General features: G+C 40.6%; 1 long non-coding RNA gene across 1 annotated transcript in view; it reads right to left on the bottom strand.

Annotated features, from left to right (window-relative positions):
• Positions 1-14,368: 14,368 nt before the first annotated feature.
• Positions 14,369-25,182, bottom strand: part of LOC101948420 (uncharacterized) — a 102,437-nt gene continuing 91,623 nt past the window's right edge. The window contains exons 3-4 of the long non-coding RNA XR_010590638.1: positions 21,034-21,136; positions 14,369-18,282 (exon numbers count right to left, since the gene is read on the bottom strand). This is a non-coding gene — a long non-coding RNA (uncharacterized LOC101948420). The remainder of the gene's footprint in view (positions 18,283-21,033; positions 21,137-25,182) is intronic.

Here is a 25,182-nt window from a genome sequence, read left to right as displayed (position 1 = left end):
ACCTGCCAGACATTTCTACCTCATAGCAAACCAAGTTCACTATTTACAACTCCCTCCATTCCCCTCTCTTCAGCATCCAATCACAGTTGATTTAACCTAATAGCCACATCTTTCTATAACCACCAATGACTCCACCCATTCTCCTTTCCTTCTAGAAGATGGTGGAGGGGAAGCTTGCATTACTACTACCTTAGAGATTCCCATCACTTCCTTTTAAATACTTTTTACAATACAGTTTTCATTCAGATGAAATAGGAGCCTAATGTTTCTATTATCTTTACATCTTTCAAATATACCCAAGATTCATCTAATTAGTAGAGTTACATAGAAGTAGAGCTGGTTGGGAATTTTGCCAATTTGTTGATCATGACACCTTTTGCAGGAAAGGGTCAGTTTTGACTAATTTCTCAGCGCCAACATTTTTTTGAATAAAAGCTTTAAAATTGTCTTTAGATGTGTTTGAAATGAAAAATTCTGGTTTTCTGTTTGACTTTATACTTTGAAATGTAAGCTAATTAGAGTTAAAAAACTTATAAAAGTTAAAAATGGCTGAAATGGAAACAAAACATTTTGAAATTATCTAAACATTTCAGTTAACCTGAACCAAAAAGTTTCTTAATTTTTTTCACAGGATGTGTGGGAATGCATTTTCCTTCGGTGTAGACATTAAAACAAATAAACTGAAAGCAACCAATAAAAAGGATTATTATTATTATTATTTTAAAAAGCCCTTCAATTTATGCAACAGGGTTGAATGTTGAATAATTATTCACATTTTTCCCATTATTTTACTATCTATAATTAGTATACACTACACTTTCCATTTTTTACATGTTAGTCATAGCATTAATGAAACCTGATAATACTTATCACAAAGGACATTTTAAAGTTGGGTAATTGATACATGCTAATAATAATTGTTACATATTTATATAACACGTACAATTGTAAATATATCCATATTTACATTAAATGAAATAAGTTTACTATAAAAGTTAAATACAAATAAGTCCTTTTTAGATATGTATAGTGTTTAATTAGTATTATTGTGAAATATATTAATTATTTATTACAACTCCCATTTTTACCCGGACTTATTAAATTTGTATTAGTAGGTTGATTTGAAAAAATGTGAATACAGATAGTATTGCTACATCAAGATAATCATAACAGCTTCTTAACTGAATTTTTCAACTTATTTGAGATTCATAACCCATCAGAACAGCTCTGTACTCTTTGCCACTACCTCTCCACCAGGGATTTTGAGGAATCACGCCATTAACCTCGACAAAGCAAGAAACAACCTCTACCTTTTTAACAATTTAGGTAATGCTCCTTCTCTTCACAATACTTAACATATGAAATGTTTTCAGTGGCTGTTTGAGAGTGAATGTAATATTTTTGAGGGAAGGAAGCACCTGACTGATAGCCCTGTAAATTCAAATGTTCTACTTATCCCCCAGCATAGATACACAACACAAGACGTGTCAATGCAAACATCTTCAACCCTGTTATGGAGGGACTGCATCTATGAGTGAAGGAGTATTTCAGTCTCTTCGCTGTGCTTTTTTGATTCTTGGTCTTGCAGAAAGATTGCAAATTGAGATATTGTGGCTTTTCTGGTGCATGGACACATACTGCAAAAAATTAAACAGAGAATGCCAACTCTTTTCACTTAAGGCTGTTCACTTGTCCCTCATTTTGCTTAGTGTACTGAACAGCTATCAGATTCTTTTTCACGTGGAGCCAGATTTGTAAAGGAATTTAGGTATCTGGAGATACAGATAGGTGCCTAATGGAATTTTTAAAAGTACCTTGAATGGGAGTTAGGCACCTATTTGCATCTTTAGGCACCTAAATACCTTTACAAATCTGGCCCATGCTCCCTAGTCTAGATTCAAACTCCCACTGAAACTCTTTATACTATTCCCTGCCTTCTGAACGTATCCAGTCCCTTTGGCATAATTAATAAGAACTGTCCATCATAATTTATGGCATTGTCTTCATTATTTATAATCAAGCTGATTAAAATCCCACGTGCTTTTTAAATTTAAAAAAATGGCACTAAACTTGTGTCAGGAATTCTTGTGAAACAGTGAACTTGTATCCTTGTTTTCTCATTAGATTTAAAGCCAATTTTGATTTTTTCTGATGCTTTAAAGCCTCCTTATGATTCTTAGTAATTCTCCATATATATCATCAGTGAAGCAACCATTCCAAAGCCTGTTCCAAATTTCCTGTCCATTCAGGCTTTTCAGCATAACTTAGTCAGTATCTACTAGTCAAGTCAGTGTGCTCATTGATATTAAATCCATAACAGACCCTTTAGAGGATTGCAGTCTGTTATGATATCACTCAGTTATACAAGTTATCCTGCTTGGTTTAAAATATGTGCATCTTTTAGCATCATTTTCCAGGCAAATGATGGGCATTTAATTTTATGGGGACGGCCTAGGCTCAATCAACAGGTTTGGGTAACCTGACTATTGGCTATTAATATTAAGCAGACTTATAACTGTTAGGACTGGCACGGCTTCCTTTGTTACTCGGGATTATTGAGGTAACTTAATTCTGATCCTTTGTCTTATCCAAAATAATGTCCTTTGCGTTCCAAATAGAGTTTCTGTATTAACGTCTTATACATTCACTTCTGTAACCAGTGCTTGAAATAATGAAAAAAATATTGGCATGAAGTCCTTTACCTTCCTCAGTGCTCTTACAGGAGCACAATTAGCTCCTCCCCAGAGTTTCTACACACATAGAAACTTGAGTAAATTCCTACCTTAAATACGTTTGTTCTTTTTTCTGCTGATTCCATTTCCTTAACCTGTCTTTCTCTTCCATTCTGAACTACTTTTTTTTTTCGTGTCTAATAATTTTTTTTTCTTTCCTTATGCCATCATCCTTTCCCTATTCTTCGTTTTCTACTCTCCCAGGAGTCTGGAAACTGTGTGTGTACACACTATAGATTAATAGATGCCAAGACCAGAAGGGGATCACTGTGATCATCTAGTCTGACTTCCCATGTAACCCAGGCCATAGAACTTCCCCAAAATAATTCCTAGAGCATATGTTTTACAAAAACATCCTATCTTGATTTTAAAATGATCAGTGATGAAGGAACCAACCCTTGATGAGTTGTTCCAATGGTTAATTACTCTCTCTGTTAAAAATTTACACCTTATTTCCAGTCTGAATTTGTCTAGCTTCCACTTCCAGCCATTGGATCATGTTAGACCTTTCTGTGCAAGAATGAAGAGCCCATTATTAAATATTTGTTTCCCATGTAGGTACTTGTAGACTGTAATTAAGTTGCCCCATAACTTTTTCTTTGTTAGACTCAAGAAGCTCAATCAATTTAGCTTATCAGAATAAGGCATGTTTTCTAATCATTCTCATGGCTCTTCTCTGAACCCTCTCCAATTTATCAACATCCTTCCCTGATTGTGAACACCAGAACTGGACACAGTATTCCAGCAGTGATTGCACTGGTGTCAAATACAGAAGTAAAATATCTTCTCTCTTCCTACTTGAGATTCCCCTGTTTCAAGGATTTCATTTGGTCACATTTCACTAAGAGCTCATGTTCAGGACATCAAAGAGAAGGGCTCTTACAAGGTTGGTAGAATTCTCCATACTCAACCATTAAATGATAATTTAAATAATTTACTTTAAAATAGCATGCCTATGGAATATCTCAGAGCACCCGGAATATTAATCGAGCAATTTTTAAGTAAAGTAAGACCCGTTTATTAATGCATGTTCCATCCCTGCTTCTGATACACAGTAGCTTTTGCTCTGACTCTACATAAGTCACTATGAACTCAAGTACCACTCCAAGCAACACAAGAAACGGAGTGTATACATCATTCAAAAATTATATAAAAGCTCGCAATAGATGAGTTAAGAAGCATTGACCTCTTCTGGCCAGATCTTGCTTTTAGCTGGGATGGCTGTAGTCTAACCTGCTGAGGACAGTGAGTATGATATAGCACAGGCCATCTGTGATTCCCTGCTCTTGACAGAGACTGATACTCTTTTGACCATCTGCTAAGATTCAAGCCAATCATCTTGGCTCATAGTGATGTCTTCCTTCCTTTCCCATGCCAGTCTAAATCATTTGGGGAATTTGTTTTTGTCTGGAGCAGGCAGTCAGCGACCTTTGAAGTCAATCCTTTTCCTCACCAGCTGCAGGAATAAAAGGGAAGTCACGTATTTGTAGTGAGTGCTACAATGGGGGTTAGGTGAGAGATAAAGGAAAATTGTTTAAAATTAATTATTGTTTGTTGGTATGACCCCAGTGCTGAGGTAGCTGAGAAAGTCCAAGCTGCAGATGGTCTTTGTAGAATTCTTAGTTAGAAAAGTACCCACAATCCTTGGAAACTGCCACCACAATTGGCATTCTCAACAGAGAGTCCAAGGGTTTCATGTGTATTAATGTGGAGGTGGGATGGTAATGAGGGCTAATCAATTTCTCAAGTTGCAAAGACAGATTTTTTTTGCATTAGAGTAGTGCTTGAAGGCCCACACATACAGAGGGACATCACTAGGCCTGTGCACCACTTAAGTCTTAAAATTGGACTTTAGTATGACCTAAGTGTTGCACAGGCTTTGTGCTGGCTATGTGTAGAAGGATCAGTGTTTTCCTCGGTGAGTAGTGAACAATGCCCTTGCTGATGCTAGAGATGCTGTAGAGTTTGTGTAAGAGTGAGGATGCTAAACCCAATGTCCTGGCCAAATTCTCCCTCAGGCATTTAAGTCCAGCCTGCCCTTCCTATTTGTCATGATCTTCTTCAGTTCCTTTCCTAAGATGTTTGCAATGTTATTGAATAACAACTGTGTTCCACCCCTGATGTATCACTTCAATGAGGAATAAAGGCATGTTTCTTGCTATAGCTGGGTAAAATATCCATAACAAGAGTTGTGTTTTTAATTACATTTGCCTGTTTTTGAGTTTGCAAATGTTCCAAAAACTGGTGCAGTTGTTTTTAAATTATTTGAAATGTCATATACAACATTTTTCATGATCTAGATGTTTCTGAAAATTTAAAGATCTACATAGGGTAACAAAATCACACTGGTGAAGAGAGGAAATGGAGAATACTTGAAATTACTTCTTGGTAAAATGTTCCATCAGTAGCCAATATGCTCCCTTCAGTCTCACTGTGATGTGCAGAAATTGTTTCATGTACAGTGTGCTGGGTAATAACATGTTTTTAAAACTAAACTGTGTCTTTATTCAGAGAACTATTTACAGAAATGTAACATCAGCGAGCATTCCAGCCATGTGCTTCCTCTAAACTTTTCCCTCTTGCAACGTGTGTCCCTCTCTCAAAATTCTATGCAGGTTGCTATAGAAGTGATTAAAGCTGTGGTAGGCCCACAGAGTGGAGGAAAATAACTAAACAGGTTTCTCTTTTTTTCCTCTGTGTAGACCTTTGCACATTTTGCAGAATATCTGCAACAACCCTGATCTACACAGAAGCAGCATGCAGAGATGTTGGGAAGGAATGCTAAGCATCGTGTTCCCTTCAACTCCACAGACAGTGAGACATCTCCAGGAGACAATTTTTAGACGGTCCATTCTACCTGAATTAGCATTAACTCCAAACTTCTGTTCTCTGACTCCCCTCCTCTGAATTACAAGAGGTAATCAGACAACTTTAGTCAGTGGTAACATGGGTAGTAGTCTTGCCATGATGTGTATATGTGGGTGGAGAATGGCTGTGGGGACATTTTTTCAGTGTTTCTGGGGAGGATCTAAGACGCTAGCCACCTGGAACACTAGGCCCTGTCAAATAGCAGTATTTTTCTAAATGCTGACATGAAATAAAGCTTTTGTATTTCCATTATACTTTTCTCTAGGCTTTATACACTCTCTGGAGATGGCTGGGAGTTCGAGGGGCAAATTAATTATTTCAGAGCACAATTTCCTTCCTAAATGAATCCAAATCGGATTCCCATTTAGGGGAGGAGGTGTTGATGATCCTGGATTTCTTCCATTTTCACAAATTAGCTGAATTTTACATGTTAATGTGCAAATACATAACATTCAAAGTGGTTGGATGGTGAGCTCAGATTGATTAATCTAACACAAAAAAGTTTTGAAGCCAAAAATTCTTTACAGGGCTGCAGTTATTCATTGCAAAAATGGAAATGTATTGGGTTCCTGCCTTTCACTCTTCCTACAACAGGAGGACTTTGGGAACTATGCTCCTGATGTAGTGTTGTTCAGAAAGGAATATACAGTAGTGCTGGCCCTTGAGACTTGTTATGATTTAGAGCTGAAATTCTAGTGGCTTTTCAGTCCTTGTGTGTTATATATGTTACACTGTACCTTAAGAGCATAAGAATGGCCATAAGGGGTCAGACTAATGGCCCATGTAGCCCAGTAGCCTGTCTTCCAACACTGGCCAGTGCCAGACACTTCAGAGGGTGTGAACAGAACAGGGTAATTTATTGAGTGATCCATTCCTTGTCATCCAGTCCCAGCTTCTAGCAGTCAGAGGTTTAAGGACACCCAGAGCATGGGGTTACATCCCTGATCACCATGGGAGGTGGGGGGAAATCACAGGCCAGGGGAGGCTAAACCTCCCCAAACACAACTCTTGTTATGAATATTTTACCCAGCTATAGCAAGAAACAGGCTAAACCTCCCCACCAACACTGTACCCTGAGGCCCCCTCCTGTTTCCTGCTCTTCCCCCGTGGACCCAGCCCAGGATGCTCCTGTTCCCCGAAGCGGGCTGAGGCTGAGGCTGGGGTAAGGGCTGGCTGGCAGCCCAGGACTCATGGAGGTTGGGCCTGATGTTTGGGCTGTCCAGCCCTGGGGGCGCCCACCCGACACTCCAGGGCTGGGGGCACCTGCCCAGCAGGCCGGGATTCAGGGTGGCTGGGGTGGGGCTCCTCTGGCTGGGTGGGGGGCTCAGGACTCTGGCAGGGAAGGGTGGTGAGGGGTAGAGCCTCAGGCAGAAGGCGTGGAGCCAGGGGCTAGCCTCACGAATGAGCACTTCACACACTGCCCATGCTGATGACCTTGGCTAATAGCCATTGATGGAGCTATCCTCCATGTACTCTTCTTTTTTTAATCCAGTTATACTTTTGGCCTTCACAACATCCCCTGGCATTGAGTTCCACAAGTTGACTGTGCATTGTGTGAAAACGTACTTCCTTATGTTTACTTTAAATCTGCTGCCTATAATTTCACTGGGTGACCCTTGGTCAATGGGTAAATAACACTTCCTCATTCACTTTTTCCTCGTCATTCATGATTTGATAGACCCGTTTCATATCACCCCTCAGCTGTCTCTTTTCCAAGCTGAACAGCCCCAGTCTTCTTAATCTCTCCTCATACAGAAGCTGTTCCATACGCACAATAATTTTTGTTGTCCTTCTCTGTATTTGTTATAATTCTAATAGATCTTTTTTGAGATGGGGTGACCCTAACTGCACACACTATTCAAGGTATTGATGTACCTTGCATGCATCCGGGAAGCTATATTTAGGGATGGCTTTCTTTTTCACAGTGGTGTCCTTGATAGCATTATTTAAAGATAACATATTCCAAACATATCATTAAGTATTTATTATAGCCTTCACAACCTTCATTATTAGTGGTTATTTATTTATTTGTGGTAGCGCCCACTGTGTATTAGATGCTTTTCAAACACTCAAGCAAGATGGTTCCTGCTCTGACTGTACAGCTCACCATCTCAGGATGGGGAGAAGAGAGATTTCAGAGCATGATGCATGAGAAAGAGAATCTTGCTTTACTTTCTGCTCTCAGGCTGAGTTTCCCCAGGCTAGGAAACATCTCTTTGTTTGTAAAGTCAGCATGTTTACTGTAGAAGTCATGGAATGGGAGATGGGAGGACACATGGAACCAAGTGGCTTTTCAGAACAGACCTGCATTTTAATCACATTTTAGGTTGCTCCAGAATCCTAATTAACACTGCTTAAACTAAATATGTGCCTGAAGCACAATCTGGATCCAAGCATCCCAAAGGATGCAAACACTTTTAGAGTTTTCAGGGACATATTTTGTGTAGGCCTATCATTACCTTACATTTTTCACTCCAACATAACCCCTGCTTTAGTCACTCTTCAGATATGACTATAATTTTCCCTCGTTGTTGAATGAGACTCAGTGGATAGCAAATGCTGAAACCTCAGTCCTGGACTGGGAAGCTGCTGTAGTAAGCCTTTTTGTCAGATAATAAAGCAAAATAGCTAGTGTTCCACTTTTTAAAAAACAATATCATATTTTGATTTGGCACTAATGTCACTGTTCCGTTAAAGGTGCTTTTAACAGCAAAGTGACAGCTGAAATTGTCTATATATTCCTAAGAACAAGTCAGTCTCTTCCTCAAGAAAACACTTTTTGTAACATGAAGCAGTTGTGGTTTTGGAATAAAGGTCCATAATGGAAACCATAACCATTTAAACCAATATAGACAATAAAAATGTATTAAACATTCATCTCTTCTTCATTTGTAGGAACTGAATCACTAATATCCTATAGTACTTATTCAAGAAGTATATTAACGAAAAACTAGGGAGTAGCATTAAAAACCTTGAATCATCCTGTTTAAAACTGAGCAGTTCTATCCAGAATTATGGCTAAATAATTTTTGTTATGACACTTTGCTAATTCAAATAAAAGCTTCATAATAACTGTTTTTTGCTTAATGTAACCAAGTCGTGGCAATGTTCCCAGCTTTCTTGTGCATATAGCCCACGTAAACTAATTCACTAAGTTACTTAGGCTTTGCCAGAGTTTCAATAGCATCATGTTTATTTGTGCTAGCTAACAGAGCTTTTCCATTGTGAGTAAATTGTAACACAATATACTGACAGGAAGATTACGGTTACAATTGGTCAACCTCTTCATTGCCAGCAGTTTATTCAATGAATTTAGCTCTTTGGGTCTGTTTGCAAATTGTCCATACATCAAATTTTATTAATTTGTTTACTGTTCCTAACTGTAGATTGAATGTTTTATTACCAAGAAATGTGGATTTTGGATTGTCAGCAAACTCTATTCAGTCTAGTATTAGGTATTCAAATTTGCTCTTTAAACTTTGTGGCAATCCTCCTTATCATATGATATTGGTTACTCTGCACTGAATGACCTTACCCTTTCTAAAGTACTTCTGCCCCACATAAACTTTGTTTCATGAAATTAACTTTTTTTTCAATTAAAGAAATCTTATCAATGGATTTAAAGTTCTTTCCATGTACATTTGCACAAACTAAATTCAGTCATGCAGATGAGATGTTCACATGTAGGTAGGGCTCTACGAAATTTACAGACATGAAAAACATATCACGGACTGTGAAATCTGATGTCTCCTGTGAAATCTGGCTAGTGTAGGGGATGGGCAGGGCTGGAGACTCTTGCCATGTGCTAGTCTCCAGATGCTAGTCCCGGCTGGTCTGGGGACGGATGGACTTCCTCGACCCCTGCAGGGGCTGCTGCTGGGGCTGGGTCAGACTAATCTCTGGGAACCTCCCCCATCTGCAGGAAGCCCAGCTCTGAAGGCAGCACCGCCACCAGCAGCAGCACAGAAGTAACTGTGGTAATACGGTGACATCCCCTTACAATAACCTAGCGACCCCACCCCCCACCCCCGCCACAGCCATCTTTTGGGTCAGGACCCCAACAGTTACAACACTGTGAAATTTCAGATTTAAATATCTAAAACTGTGATCTTTACATTTTTAAAAATCCTGTCACTGTGAAATTGATCAAAATTTGGTGGGGCCCTATAGATAGGGTGAAATTCACCCCTGTGTAGAGGGCCAGCCCAAGATCTAGACTCCACTGAAGTCTATTTTAAACTCTTCAGGCTCAAGTGATGCACAGGCTTTGTCCTGGTCCCTTGCAGAGGGGTGAATTTCACTCATAAAGAATCATTCAAAATACAAGTGGAAGGCCAGGCTTCTAACTGAGCAAAGGTTTGTGAACAATGTTATCAATTCTCATGACTATATTGTGAGTCTTACAGTATTTGGTGTTTTTCTTCTAGAGAATCTCAGATTTTATTTAAAATAAAAAGTAAGTTTCGAGCCCCTCATGATTGTGGAGGAAAACTTGAAAACTTGAAAACATGACCTCTAAAGGCTCAAAACCCAGAAAGCAAATGACAACACACCAATATTCATTATTTGACAATAAATCTCATGATTTTTAAGACATTCTTGTGATTTTTGGGGGCATGACTCATGATACTTGAAGCCTGGCCATCAGCAATACTGTGGTTTTCCATGTGATATAGAAGGGGATGCTCACCCAGCTGTCTGACAATGTTCTCCTCCCACATTTGGGCATCTATGGAAAACTCTCCATGTGGTCCAGATCCATACTATGGAATGGGATGGGAAGTGAGCAGACAGTAGAGGATATACAATGTCCCCCTTCTGAGCCCACAGAAAATAGGCAAAGGTAATACAGGATGGGACTGTTACTCTTTCTACATAACCCTCCTCCCTTAAGAAGCACTGGGTCAGCTGTTGTTAGGGAGTGGCTTTGGTAGTGGTGTAGTGCCAAGGGACCTATGCTGCCAGGGAACCAATGGGTGGGATACCAGGTACCGGAGCTGGTGCAGAGATTAGAGACTTCTCATGAATAGCCCTGGCCTCCCTCACGTACCCAAGGATCTGAAAGGTTTACTAAGGGCCCCCCCAAAAGTTTTGGAATCTACTTTAAGATGCAATAAGAAGATGTAACAAATGGAAAATGGGAGGGAGAATAAGGGAAACAAAGGCAGGTAATATGTAGTTTTGTAGACTAGCTCTGGGCAAATTAGGAGTTGACTATTTCATTAGGTCATGAAATAGTCCCCCGAGAACTGTGCTGAAAGCCCTGTTGTTTGGAAATTTTAAAGTCAGATTAGGTTAAAGCTCTATGGAATATACAATGTGGAATAATCCTAAATTGGCAGGCAGCTGGACTACTTGGTTTAATTAATCTTTTCAATCTAATGTGTCTATAGTATTGCTAATGCACCTATTCTTGTGGTATGTAAGTGTCAAATCTCTTTTCTTTAATATACCCAAATTTCTATGATATACCCAAATCCAATAAGGGTTAATACACAAGACTAATGAGGGTTAATACTAGTTTAATTGTTATATAGAGTGTATTGGTCAGGGGGGGAAAAAGAATACAAATCTGCAAGTCATAAACAGAGCTTTAAAAGTTCTTCAGCAGGGGCTCAAGATGAAAGGAGAAAGAATGTGTGCCAGGCCAAGAATTGTTCCCTGTAACAAAAACTGTTGTTCTGATAACAAAGAATTTAGCAACGTAACTATCTGGTGATAGCAAACATAATGGAACGGATGGCAATAAAATGTTATGCCAGTAATAAGCCATGGTCAAAACTGCATATTTGAAAAAATACATCACTAATTGCAATAGATATATTGCCTCTGTTTATTTTAGGAGTCACAGTGAGAGGGTTTTTTGTACATATGATGAACTGGTAGAATAAACCAGAGCCAGACATACCTTGGCATTGAATAAGCTTCCTTATGGAGTGCTGGCAGAATACTAGAATTCTGATCTGCAGCACCTCAGGTGTTCCAACACTCAGGGGGATGGGGGGGAGAAGGTGTATGTCCGCCAGTCATGCCTAATGCTGTGGCTATTATGCACTACAGACAGACGACTTGGCCTTCCTCAGTATTATAGATTATGAAACTCTGATATATTAAAGATTTAAACTTAGTCCTCCAAAGTGAGAGACTAATGGATTATCACAAAGTACTAACTATCCACCAAAAACATCTTCTCTGTGAATCGACTTCAGATGACCAGGAAACAAACCAAATAAAGATTAGGAGCAAGAGGATTTTACGCAGACACTGTTCAGAATAAGTGCATTGCCGAGGAAAAATACTGCTCTTAGCACAAGTGTAGAACAGAGGGCAACATGACTCTCTTCATGTTGAGCCTGAGGAGCCGTGGTGCTGAGTTCTAATGACGACTTTTACCAATTTTTTTTACAAATTTAAAGAAATGTTTTAAATGAACTGCTATCTAGTCTAACTGAAGTAGAAATTTGAAAAAAAAACAACTCTATGCATTTATGGGGGGGATGATTGACAAGATGATGGTAACCATTCAGTATCTTGTTCCAATTCTAAAGCCATTTCATAATCAAGATTTCATAAAAAGTATAATTGCCTGAAGATAAAAAGTAGAGTACTTTTGTCAAACATCTTATACATCAATGCACTAGAGTTGTTTTAAGGAATTAAATCAGTTTCTAGAAAATGATCTGAGCTGCAAAGTAGACATTATATTAGAATGGAAATGAAATCATAAAGTTAAATTGTCAGGTTAAAAAAATCTAATATATACCATCATGGATTTTGCTCCCTTCAGTCAATTTTCCAATCCTTTTCCAATTAATTTTCTGAAGGAAACCTCAGAGGCAGTTTTGTTTTTGCAATAAAACTAACATACTGTATTCTGTTCTTTTCATTGGTTCTACAAGAACAATAGATCATTGTTTAAAGTTGTAGAATGTTATGGATGTCATTGTGCTATTCTAAGGAAATGTTTTTTTTTTTTTAAGTTGTGCATTTCTGCTGACTCATGAATTCTCCTTCTTTGCCCTGAATATTTTATGCAAAGCGTAGACCCACCAACTGCCTTTTAAAAAAGCATGATTCTGCAGTGCCATAACTAGAGGTGGGCGAAGCATGCAAAATTCAGATCTGGATTTGAAATGTCATACGTATGTGGGAGAGAGACAAGGTGGGTGAGGTATTATCTTTTATTGGACCAACTTCTGTTGGTGGAGGAGACAAGCTTTCAAGCTTCACACAGCGCAGAGTGTTATAGCTAAATACAAAGTGCTACAGATTGTTACACATAAGGAGTTCATACATGTTGTAGGAGACCAATGAAGCGGGCACTTAATACCTCTGCAGTGGTGGAACCAAAAGAAGGTTAGTAGGCAGCAGTGTGTGTTACAGGTGGTTGTAATGAATCTTAAAACCAGTGTCTCAGTTAAGTCAATGATTTTTAGTATCCAGCAGAGTTATTAAATTAACTGATGTAAGTTTCCAGACTTTCATGTTTGAAGGTGTTGTGGAGGTTTCCTTTGAAGACGAGGACTAAGAAGTCAGATATGGAGTGGCTGCTTTGTGAAAAGTGTTTGCCCTTGGGTGATATTGTGTTTTTGTCTTTTATCACTTTTCTGTGTAATGATTATGTGGATGAAACCACAGTTGTTGTTAGGGCCTTTGATGCACTCGATGAGGTATGCCACATATGATAAGTATGTGTAGGACCCATAGATTTGTAAGGTGTGTTATGGAGGGTATTAATCATCATAGAAGTGGAGATATGTCTGCAGGTTTTGCATCTCTTGTTCTGGCAGGTTCCGGTGCTGCTTTGAGTTGGTGTGTCCTTGTCTGTAGAGAACCTGCTTCTGATAATGAACTTGACAAGTTTGGGGGGCTGTTTGAAAGCCAGAAGAGGGATTTTGGAAAAGTTTTCTGTTTAGTAACATACTTTTCTGCCTACAAACACTCCTTTGTCCTACAATCTCAGAGGTGCCCACTTTATTTTAAGTGGTTTCCTACAATATGTGTGGACCCCTTAAGCTTAACAATGTCACACCTTGTCATAGGTGCCAACTTCCTCTCTACCCAGGGAGTGCTCGATTGCCCCGCTTCTGCCCCAGGCCCTGCCTCCACTCCACCCCTTCCTCCAAGTCCCCATCCCCACTCCACCTCTTCCCACACCCGCTCTGCCCCCAGCCCCACACCACTCCACCCCTTCCACCAAACCCCCACCTTGCCTATTTCCACCACCTCCCCTGAGCACACTCCATCACTGTTCCTCTCCCTTCCCACAGCACCTCCTGCACGCAGTGGAACAGCTGATCGTGACAGCTGGGAGTCACTGGGAGGGACGGGGAGGAGTTGATCGGCAGGGCCATGGGTAGGCAAGAGGCGCTGTGGGGATGGGGGAGCTTGGCTGCCAGTGGGCACTAAACACCGCCTAATTTTTTTCCGTGGGTGCTCCAGGGCTGGAATACCCATGGAGTCGACATCTATGCACCTTGTATTTAGTTGTGACACTCTGGTTACCTTCTTAAGACTTGAGGAAGAGCTCTGTGAAGCTCAAAAGCTTGTTCCCTTCACCAACAGAAGTTGGTCCAATAAAAGATAATACCTCACCTACCTTGTCTCTCTCATATCATAGCTCAGTGGTTTGAGCAGTGGCCTGCTAAACCCAAAGTTGTGAGTTTAATCCTTGAGGGGACCATTTAGGGAACTGGGGTTAAAAAAAAAACTGTCTGGGGATTTGTCCTGCTTTGAGCAGAGGGTTGGACTAGATGATCTCCTGAGGTCCCTTCCAACTCTGATATTCTATGATATCCTGGGATCACATGGGCACAACGACACTGCAAACATAAAGTGTATGAACAACTAAATTGTTATAAGATGGAATTTGTTATAAGTTGGCTGTAGTTACTCTCATATCTGAAAAGGTGACCTAGCTATGTGGTGGGTGGTTGTTTGTTTCTGTCTGCCATTGCTATTTACTGTATTTCAGAGAGACAAGTTAAAAATAAATAAATCAGCAGTGATGTTGTTTCTGTAATTCAGAGACAGTGGATAAAGTTTTTAAATGTGGGTGCCTATATTTTGGGCCTGACCTTTACAAGTGCTTAGCATCTGCAGCTCCCATTGAGTTCAGACCACTGAAGTTGCCTGTATGTAGAAACAGATGCCTAAGTTTAGGCACCCATGTTTGAAAATGTTGGCCTGAAGCTATGAAAGGGATTAGTGGCACATTTCCAGATCTGCTGTTCAGGTAAAGTTTTCACACTTGATGTGTTATGTCTGTCTGTTAGGGTTACCTACCATAATATTTGTGCAATATACCTTACTTAGAGTTTCCCTGTTAATGCCTTTAATTAAATTGTATACAGAGGGCCTGATCTCCACTGCGATGTTGTTCCAGTTTGATGCCAGTATGACTCATAATTGCTTCCTTACACTTTACTCAGTACTTCGGGGAGGGACACTAGCACATGTGCTCTCTCTCTCTCTTGTTTATGACAAGAAGCAAGTTGGACACTTTGCAACCCAAATTGGATTGCTCCTCAGTTGAAATAAAAACTTGAGACACTTTTAGATATGGAAATCAAATGTCATCTTACTTGATATGGTCAAGTCTCAACCTTTTAATTACCATGTGCTCCCTACAAGGAAGGGGTGGATGACTATTGTCTTTGAAAAGTGGCTATTGACCTTAGTTAGACACCTCATTTTTTCCTTATTCACTTTGAATTGCTGAAAGGTGACTAACCACCAGCCACTTTTGAAAATGTGGCTGTATTCCACTTACATTACACAATCTGCCTCCCCACAATCCTGCCCAAATAAATATGTATTTATTTCAGTTTCTTTAGCAGTTATCTTTAACTCTAGACACTGTTACAATAATTGTACAGTTACAAAAGGATGCAAACTAAAAAATACGTACAGCTAGATTCTGCCACCCTTATGGTCTTGAGTAGGACCTTACCTCTCAAGTTGTCTCACTGAAAATTTGCGGAACAGGTACTATGTGGTTTGAGAAATGGTATCACAATCTGGCTCTGAATATAGTATTAGTCATTGAGAACAACAGTGATAGAATCTAGCTCACGATGCATAATGAACTGCCCACACAACATCACAATAAATGACAAGATGCTCATATTTTTTTTCACCTTTGCAATTATAATTTGATCAAATATCACAGCATATTTTGTCAGGTTACAATGAATAAAAATGAATTTTCCAGCTGCTCAACAGGATTTTTATTATGTGAAATTGAAATATATCCCAGCATTTACTTGTCCTGGGGCTGTACCACATTTTTTTCCATCTCTTCTAAAGGTAATGCATCCCTTAAGGATTCAACTTCCAGGAATTACTTTACAATGCATAATTGTCTGGAACCATGTAATTCACTGAGCACTTCCTTCCCAAGACAGCATTTTCAAGAATAATGTCAAATCAATCCTGGGAAATGCAGCTACCAGCTAAGACAGTGCCCAGTCATCCTTTTATCAAAGGAAATTTATAAAAAATTCTACTTTTTTCACCCAGAAAATTTGTGGTTATATAAATTCACATTCAAATTGTTTTGAGTGAATGTATTCACTTTGGATTTTTTTTTTGTAAATCCAGTTAAAATGGAAGGAAAATGATCTAGTCTGGAAATGCATTTTCCTGTATTTAGCTCTTTAAAGATGAAGGATACATTTTTGAAAGCACCTACATGGTAAAGGCTCCAAAGCCACAACAGGATTTAGACTCCTAAATCAAATTAACTTTTAAAAATAGGACTTAGATGTTTTTGAAAGTTTTACCCAAAATGTAATAACTACCTCCGTAATTTTAATATCAATATTATAGTACTTTCATTACTATTGCCCATTACTACTGTAAAATCTTAGCAACCACTCTAAGTATATACAACAACTATAGCTGTGGTGGAAAAGGCATCATTGGAATCTACACATTGTATAAATGATTTTGTAAAATCTTGGGGGATTCCAAGGCACAGGCTACATTTGTATAACAAGTCAATGGGAGCTGAGCACCCCCTAAAACTCTTATGGAATAACGCCACATTATTTTTCTAGTCTTGGGTAAACACTTGTTTGGGTAATTGCCTGTAGCTTTTTTATATAAGGTGCATAACTCTTCCCCTTAGACCAGTGGTCCCCAAGGTGTGCCTCCCTAGGGGGGCACAGAGGAACATTGGGGGGGGGGGCAGTAGGCCCCGGGACCAGCCCCCATGGGGATAGGGAGGGAGTGCCACCCAGCCCCATCAGCCCCCAGCTCCACTCCAGCTATCGGCTCCCAGGCCTGCTCCCGGGCGCAGCTCCACTCACAACCATGGCCCCAGCTGAACTTCCAGTCCTGGTTGAGGCTCCCAGACCCGACCTCAGGCCTGCTCCTGGCTGCAGCCCCTGGCTCCTGGACCCGGTCGCGGGTGAAGCCCCCAGCTCCAGCCACAGTCCCGCTCACAGCCGTGACTCTAGCTGCAGTGCCGGCCCCACTCCCGACTGTGGGTCTGCTCCAGGCCCCAACTGCAGCCCCACTCCCAGCCCTGGCTCCTAACCATTGCTTCTGGGAGGGGGGCATGACCAAAAAAGTTTGGGGACCACTGACTTAGATGAAGCCTTCAGATTGCTTCCTTTAACCATTAGCGACTTCAGAACCTGGGAGTTCTGCAGAGTATTTTAGCTCCTAATCCAAAGCTCACTGAAATCCATGGAAAGTCTTGGATTGACTTTAGACAGCCACTGACTCTGAATTATGCCCAAAGTTTCTTTGACTATTTGGGCAAGTCCCTTTGCCTTTCTGCACCTCAGTTTCCCTATCTATTACATGGGGATAATGGTAGTGACACCTCCTTGGTAAAGTGCATTGACATCTGCTGATGAAAAGCACTGTGTAATAGTGAGACACTTATTATTATTTATTTTATTTAAATAGCTTATGATGCAGTTTCAAAGCTGCTAGTATGGATCAACTTTTTTGTAAACAAATTGATAATAATGATAGTATTTTTAACACATAATTATATGTGACTTTTATTTAATTACTTCTAAGTATAGCTTTGCCTAGTAATTAAATGCTTTTATTGTGTACAGACAGGGACAAATGTGCCCCTTCCATGACCTCGTAGTTTAATACGCTGCACACTACATCATTGCTATTTTTTTAAGTTAATGATACCTTGATCTGGTTAGATAAATGGATTAGAACAATGCTGTCTTTAATTTTCATTTGCAGCTAATTAGTATCATCACTAATTACTATAATTCAGGGCATGTTTATTGCATTATAGTATTTTGTTCCTTTCTGTTTAAGATATGGAGGATAGATCTTTTCAACCCCAAACATAATGATTATACTCAGTATTAATCACTCTTAAGCTTGTTAGTAGGTAACTCTGTGCCCCTTCTGCATACCTAAGTCTGAATCACATTGTGTGCTCCTTGTAGGATGACCAGACAGCAAGTGTGAAAAATCAGGACGGGGGTGGAGGGTATTAGGAGCCAATAGAAGAAAAAGACCCAAAAATCAGGACTGTCCCTATAAAATAGGGGCATCTGGTCACCCTAGCTCCTTGGTAACACACACAGGAGACAAAGGGAGGATCTGAATCAATTCTGAGGTGGAGCATGTGGATTGTCCTCTGGATGCTGAGTGTGGGAGCTCCGGAGGATACTGGTCATGGCTTCACCCAACATACCTGTGGAGAAAGGGATACTTGGATAAGGAATGAAAAACCTACATTATGAGAGGAGACTCAGAGCTTGGATTGTTTAGCATAATCAAAAGAAGGCTGAGGGGAGATATGAGTGCTCTCTATAAATACATCAGAGGGATAAATACCAGGGAGGAAGAGGAGTTATTTAAGTTTAGCATCAATGTGGACACAAGAACAGATGGATATAAACTGGTCATCAACAAATTTAGGCTTGAAATTAAATGCAGGTTTCTAACCTTTAGAGGAGTGAAGTTCTGGAACAGCCTTCCAAGGGGAGCACTGGGGGCAAAAAACCTAACTTGCTTCAATACTGAGCTTGATAAGTTTGTGGAGGGAGTGGTATGATGAGACCTCCTACAATGGTATATGGCTGATCTGCGACTGCTAGCAGCAAATATCTCCAATGGCTGGTGATGGGTCACTAGATGGGGAGGACTCTCAGTTACTACAGAGAGTTATTTCCCACGTATCTGGCTGGTGAGTCTTGCCCACATGCTTAGGGTTTAACTTATCACCATATTTGGGGTGGGGAAGAATTTTCCCCTGGGTCAGATTGGCAGAGACGCTGGGTTTTTTTTGCCTTCATCATGGAGCATGGGGCACTTGCAGGTTTAAACTTATGTAAATGGTGGATTTTCTGTAATTTGAAGTCTTTAAATCATGATTTTAGGACTTCAGTAACTCAGCTAGAGGTTACGGGTCTATTACAGGAGTGGGCGGGTGAGGTTCTGTGGCCTACAATGGGCAGGAGGTCAAGACTAGATGATCCTGATGGTCCCGGCTTACCTTTGAGTCTATGAAAAAGGAAACTCCAACCATGTGGCTGGGCTGCTATGTCATGTTACTGTCTGGTAAATATCAGAGAGCTGGGAGCCAGGAGGATTTGAGTTCTGTTCTCATCTCTCCCAATGACTACCCTTAATAGCATTTGCACGTGCACAATGCTGTTTATATAGAACACACTAATTATGCTCCACAGCACCCCCTATTGTACTATATTCAGTAGTGCCTAAAGACCCTGGCAGAGATTGGGTCCCATTGTTGTAGGCATTGTACAAGCACATAGTGAGAGACAGTCACTGACCCAAAGAACTGACAATCTAAATAGATGGGAGGGGAATAAGAGGCAAGAGGGGTGAACTGAGGTATCCAGACCCACAAGGTAGGTTAGGGGTATAGCTCAGAATAGACTCCAGGTCTCCTTATGTGGTCTCCTAGCTATTGGAGCACACTAATTCCACAAAAACCAAGAGCTACATACAGCTGTAACTGTACAGAGACAGGGGATGCCATTTTGCAGAGGATTTCAATTTTTCAAAATTTTATTCTGATTTGGAATGAAACACAAAAAGTCCCAAATTCTCTGTGAATAAGAATGGAGTCATGGACTGACCTGCAGTTGCAGAACCTAGAAGTCCTGGGAGCTCAAGCTGCCAAGGAATTGGGAACCAGCCCTCCCAGGGCTTCCAGGCTCCAGCCTCCCTGTCATCCCAGCGGATGGATTGAAGGGGAGCCAGAAGTCTGGAAACCCCACTGAGTGAGGAGCCTGGAAGCTCTGGGAGCCTCACTCTGCAGAAGCCTGCCAGTCAAGCTGTGGAAGAACTGAGCAGCTTAGGAATTTAGAAGACCCTGGGAATTGGGGCTCCCAAGGGTTCCCCAGTCTCTGCTCCCCTTTAGCTTGTGAGGCAAGCTACCAAAAGCTGCCGAGGAGCCAGGGATGCAAACAGGCAGGAAACCACACAGGTATTGAAATTTGCCCATGTTCCATTGCAATTTTGTCTACATTGAACAATCTCTGATAAATGTTTAGCTTTCAATGAATCAGCATTCTCATCTGGAAAACTTCCACCCATCTCTGTGCCTTGTTAACAGATGTGGAAACAAAAACTGTGAGGTGAGTGACATGTCAAACTGACAGCACAACTCATTGTGAATAGGGGTGCAAGAATCTGGCCCAATGGGACTTGTCCCAGTATAAGGTACCACTTGTTATGAGAAAGGGAGGCAGAATCAAGCTCTGATTTATCTTGGAGTGGGGACAGGGGAGTTTGGTCTAGTGGATGAATTATGGACCTGGAGATGGTCTCAGTCTCCCAGTGAAACAGCTTCAATTTTCTATACCAACTTGTGTGTTCAGGTGTTACACTCATCCACTGTCACACAAATGCACAGAGTGAGGGGAAAGGTGTTGACAAAGGCTAGTTTACACAACCTGCTTTGGAAATTTAGGGTGTGGGTGAAATAATGAATTAAAGTTTAAACGTGATATGGTGAACAATGTTTCTTTTCATATTTATTACACATGTAGGTACTGTCTTACTATCAGATCCAAATGAAACAAATGTTTGAGATAATTGAAGATGTTACATCTCAATCAGATTTGTGTTGCCCCGAGAAGCTGCCACTAGTATGGGTTGAATGGTGAAAGCTGCCTGGAGAATTAAAGCTGACTACTAAATGTTTGTGTTTGCAGAACTCTAGAATCTCCACATTTGCGGTAATTTTGTGCAATAGATTATGCTCCTTCAGGCAATAGTATGTATTTATATTTGTTGATATATTTAAATGTGCTCTAAAACTTGCATGGCTGGCTGGAAAGGGCTTGAAAAATCAGTGCTGACAGGCAGCGGGTGCTCAAATAAGTTGTGAAACAAGGTTGTAACTTGTAACTCAATTATCACTGGAAAACCACTGATTTCAGCAAGTCCTAGATTAAATGGAGAATCTACTTGCTTTTTGAAGTTAGTCCATGGCCCCATGTGGGTGGCAGACACTTGCTGGTAGTTTGCGAAGAGCTTACTTGTCGTGAGCTGCCGGTTCACTTCTTTGTTTCCAGCTGAGAGAGAGAAAGAGGGAGAAGAAATGAAGAACCAAAGGGGACAGCATGATCAACTCTTATCACAAGGGATAAAACACTTATTGCACAAAAGGCAGCAAAAATAAGTTTAATACTTTTGTAATATTACTTTTCCATGTTAAAAATTGCTGTCATTGCTACGGGGTGTCAGGCATCTGTGAATGGGAAGGTAGGTGGTCTGTGCATTCATAAATGCGAGGAAAGGTGATTGACAATCCATAGGCAAGATCCTGGCTTCTCTCCCATTCAAGTGGTGCAAAGGGGTCAGGACAGCTACCCCAGTGATGTGGGGAAGAATTCCCTCAGTGTTGTTTTTTTTAAAAAACCATTGAGTCTGCCATTTTGCTGCTAATAGCAACATGTGGAGCCGTGATACTCAGACTGAGGCTTGGGATCCGCAAGTGGCTCTTTAATGTGTCTCCTGCGGCTCTTTGCCACACATGATATTAAAACACTGTGTGATTTAAGTTATTAGTCAGTCAGGATGATTTTACTATGTTATTAACCAATTGTTGATTTTTTGGTCAGTCATTTTGGTGGGAGAATAATATATATATAGTAAATGAAACAATGAATGCACACTACTGTGGCTCTTTTGGGTAATGTTGATCGCTAATTTGGCTCCTGAACCACTGAAGTCTCAGTATCGCTAATATAGAGCTTTTAGCCTCTCAACCCCCATACATTGTACCTGATGGGACCTGACCAGGGCACCAAACCTCAAGAGGCTTCCCTCCTTCTTCCACAAAAGCCAGGATCAGCTCCCAGGGGGCAGATTAAGGAATCTCCGATCGTCATTACTCCTTCCCAAAAGCCACGAGCACCATCTACAGCCAACCAGCAACTTCCCCTTTTCCGCTCACTGGAGAGACCAGCAGTTGGGAGGATCTTGCATGATGTCCTCACTTCTGACTTACTCAGCTTTCAAACTTGGTCTCAGGATTTTTGCTCACTTATTCTATTGCTGTTGGTGGCTGATGCCCCCTCACTCTGCCCTGTTTCTACCCCTGCAGGTCTTCAGCCGCCCAAACTCATTCACCATCCGATAATATCTCTGTGGCAAAGGCAGGAATAGAATTCAATTCTCCAGGTGGCACAGCTGCTTTAATAACCCTTTCCCTCCTTACAGTCTCCTGCCTCAGTCATTACACACTTTCCAGCTTCTGCAACAAATGAGGAAGGGGTCCAACAAACAACAGTCCCCTTCACTGGCTGCTTCCCTGAGCATCATCCATTCTGTGTGCTGAATGAGGCAGAGATACTGTGAAAAAAAATAGTATGTGATCATATAGTTAAAGACTGTATCATAATACATTTGCTCAAGAGGGCTGAATGAAGGTTGTGCGGGCAGCTTTAAATCTGGTATTTCCTAACATTTTGAATGATTGATACTGCAATTTTAGCATTCTTTTAACATAGATTTTTAAATGTAATATGTAAATAGACATGGAATTAACAAGACATGCATCTGCCATCATCATGACCTTTTCTACCACCTTACTTTTTCTCTTGCACTCTCTCTTTTTTTAATTAAATCTTTTTAGATTGCAAACTCTTTGGGACAGGGAACATATCTTTGTTCTAGTTGCTACCTTAATATAAACACTAAATAATAATAGGTAGGATGTATTGTTAGATAACTTAGGCCTAGAAAATATTTATAACCACTGAAGTCAATGTGAAAAGCACTGGACCTATAGTTTTAGGATAACTTTGAATAAATACATAAAAATATTCAGACAAGTACAGTTAGAAAAAAAAGACATTAATGGAGATATCCCATCTCCTAGAACTGGAAGGTCATTGAGTCCAGCCCCCTTCCTTCACTAGCGGGACCAAGTACTGATTTTGCCCCAGATCCCCAAGTGGCCCCCTCAGGAATTGAACTCACAACGCTGGGTGTAGCAGGCCAAGGCTCAAACCACTGAGCTATCCCTCCCTCCCAGTTGAATTGTAGCTTACCTTCCATTCTTTCTTTTATTAAGGGACAAAGTCTAGAACTCTCAGATGAAGAGAGAGAGCGTGTCCCCCGCCTTTCCTGACAAATGCAGTGTTTCAACTTTGCCAACTTTGTGCTTACTCAGACCAGGATTCACCCCTACATCATCTTTTGTTTTGACCCTGCTTTAAATAGCTTCAGCAGGCAAAGTTCAGCATCATCCCGTGTAACCTTTGTGTACAATCTGATTCTTGCACTGAGATGTGCAGCTTCAGTGCTGGATATCTTTGTAATTCAAACTTTGGTTTCCTTATTAAAATATATAGTTGTTACATTATCTTATAATTAAAATATTATCCAAATGACAAGGATATAAGGCCTGCTCTAACGCCCTTTGAAGTCATCAGGAATCTTTCCACAGTGAACTGTTGGATCAGACCGGTGCTTAGGATATCGTAAGATATTGATTATCAGATCATTTACAAAATCTCTGAGATTCCAGTATGACAGTGTATAATAAAAGGCGAACTTTTTCCAGAGGGTAACTATATTCACATCTCTCGAAGGAAAAGGTTCCCTAGTTCAGTGTATGAAGAATTATTTTTAATGTGTTGAGTAGAAGAGTGTTGTGGCTGTATAACACACTAGAATAGTAGCCAATGTTCTTTCCCTTTGAACAGATCAGTACTAAAAGTTAATTACCACCTCCATCCCAGAAGATGGAAAAAGATATGAAGCAATACATGCATCAAGCAATTCAATATGCAGAAGCTTGATTTAACTCAGAGATGGGGGAATGGTCAGGCATTGTCTGGTCTAGAATCCATGCAAACATGACAAGTATGAGAAATAAAGTACTTTACATATGGCTGGATTTATTTTTTGGATTGGAGACAGTTTTTACTAATGTCAAATTCTGTGTTGTCAGAAATTAAGCTGAAGAGAATGGGCCTGATTCACCATTATATTCCAGTGTACAGTGTTCCTCCAGTGTAGCTCTATTGGCTTCATGGAGTTAAACCAGCACACAGCCTGCGTTGTGCAGTCCCAATGGCTTTGGGGCAATTTGCAAGCTTGAGTGTTTACTCAGCCCATAGTGAGGTTCAGCACGTAGCTGTGCTGCACCAGGAGCGTCCCAGTGAGTGAATTATGGCGGAGTCTCTCTTTGCTTCAGGGTGAAAGTAATATGCTGCCATTCTATACCAGTAGCATTGAAGGTTTTCCTTTGCCCTGGCTCAGCTCCACTGGCTGGCACATCAGTGGATGTGAGTGGAGTTCTAACTTCACCCAACTGCATGGGAGGGAGAGTAGTGGCCTTGCAGGGCTGCACTTCCTCTTGTACTGTGCCCTATCCGGTGGGTAGCCCACATGGGTGAGTAAGTGGGGATCTTTATTTCCATGAATAGGCACATAGTACAAACAGCAACCTGTTCTTTATTAAATGGCACTTAAAGACAGAGTTAATTCTCTGTGCAATGAGGGACCCACTTACCTGAGAGGAATGCTCACTGTACAGGGCTCTCATTGTCTAAACATTTATGATGATAATTACACAATGACCTATGTTTCTTTAGATAATGAAGGCCTGATCTTGCTCTCACTGAAGTCAACATCCCCTCTTTCCCTCACCCCCCAAAGTAATTGCAATGGGAGCAGGCTTGGAAACTAAGAATAAGTGGTTTTCCCATTGCAAAGCCATTTGAGAAATACTGATGAGGATAAAGAAAGTTGGGGATAAAGGCCTCATCTGATTGACTGACTTAGCTTTTCCAGATTCTAATACTTAAGGCTAAGGCATACAGGGATATGACAGAATTTAGAATGTTACATGAAAGCATCTCAAACACACTTCACCGAGGAGCATATTAATATTACATGCACGGCTCCATTCAGATAATTTACACCTCTCACTGTAGTTCCGCATTAGAGATTTGCAAAGAATGTCAGAATTATGACAGCGTCTGTCTCCCATGTGACAATCAGTGTCTTTCTTTAAAAAAAAGGGGGGGGGGAGAGAGAGAGGAAAAAAAACCATGTTGTGACAAAACCTGAAGCATAAAAGTCACCCATGACAAGTACTCCTCTA

The sequence above is a fragment of the Chrysemys picta genome, chromosome 9, assembly GCF_011386835.1.
Source record: "Chrysemys picta bellii isolate R12L10 chromosome 9, ASM1138683v2, whole genome shotgun sequence".
Taxonomy (NCBI): domain Eukaryota; kingdom Metazoa; phylum Chordata; order Testudines; family Emydidae; genus Chrysemys; species Chrysemys picta.
The sequence above is the reverse complement of the archived record's forward strand: the minus strand, read 5'-3'. Positions and strand labels throughout refer to the sequence as shown.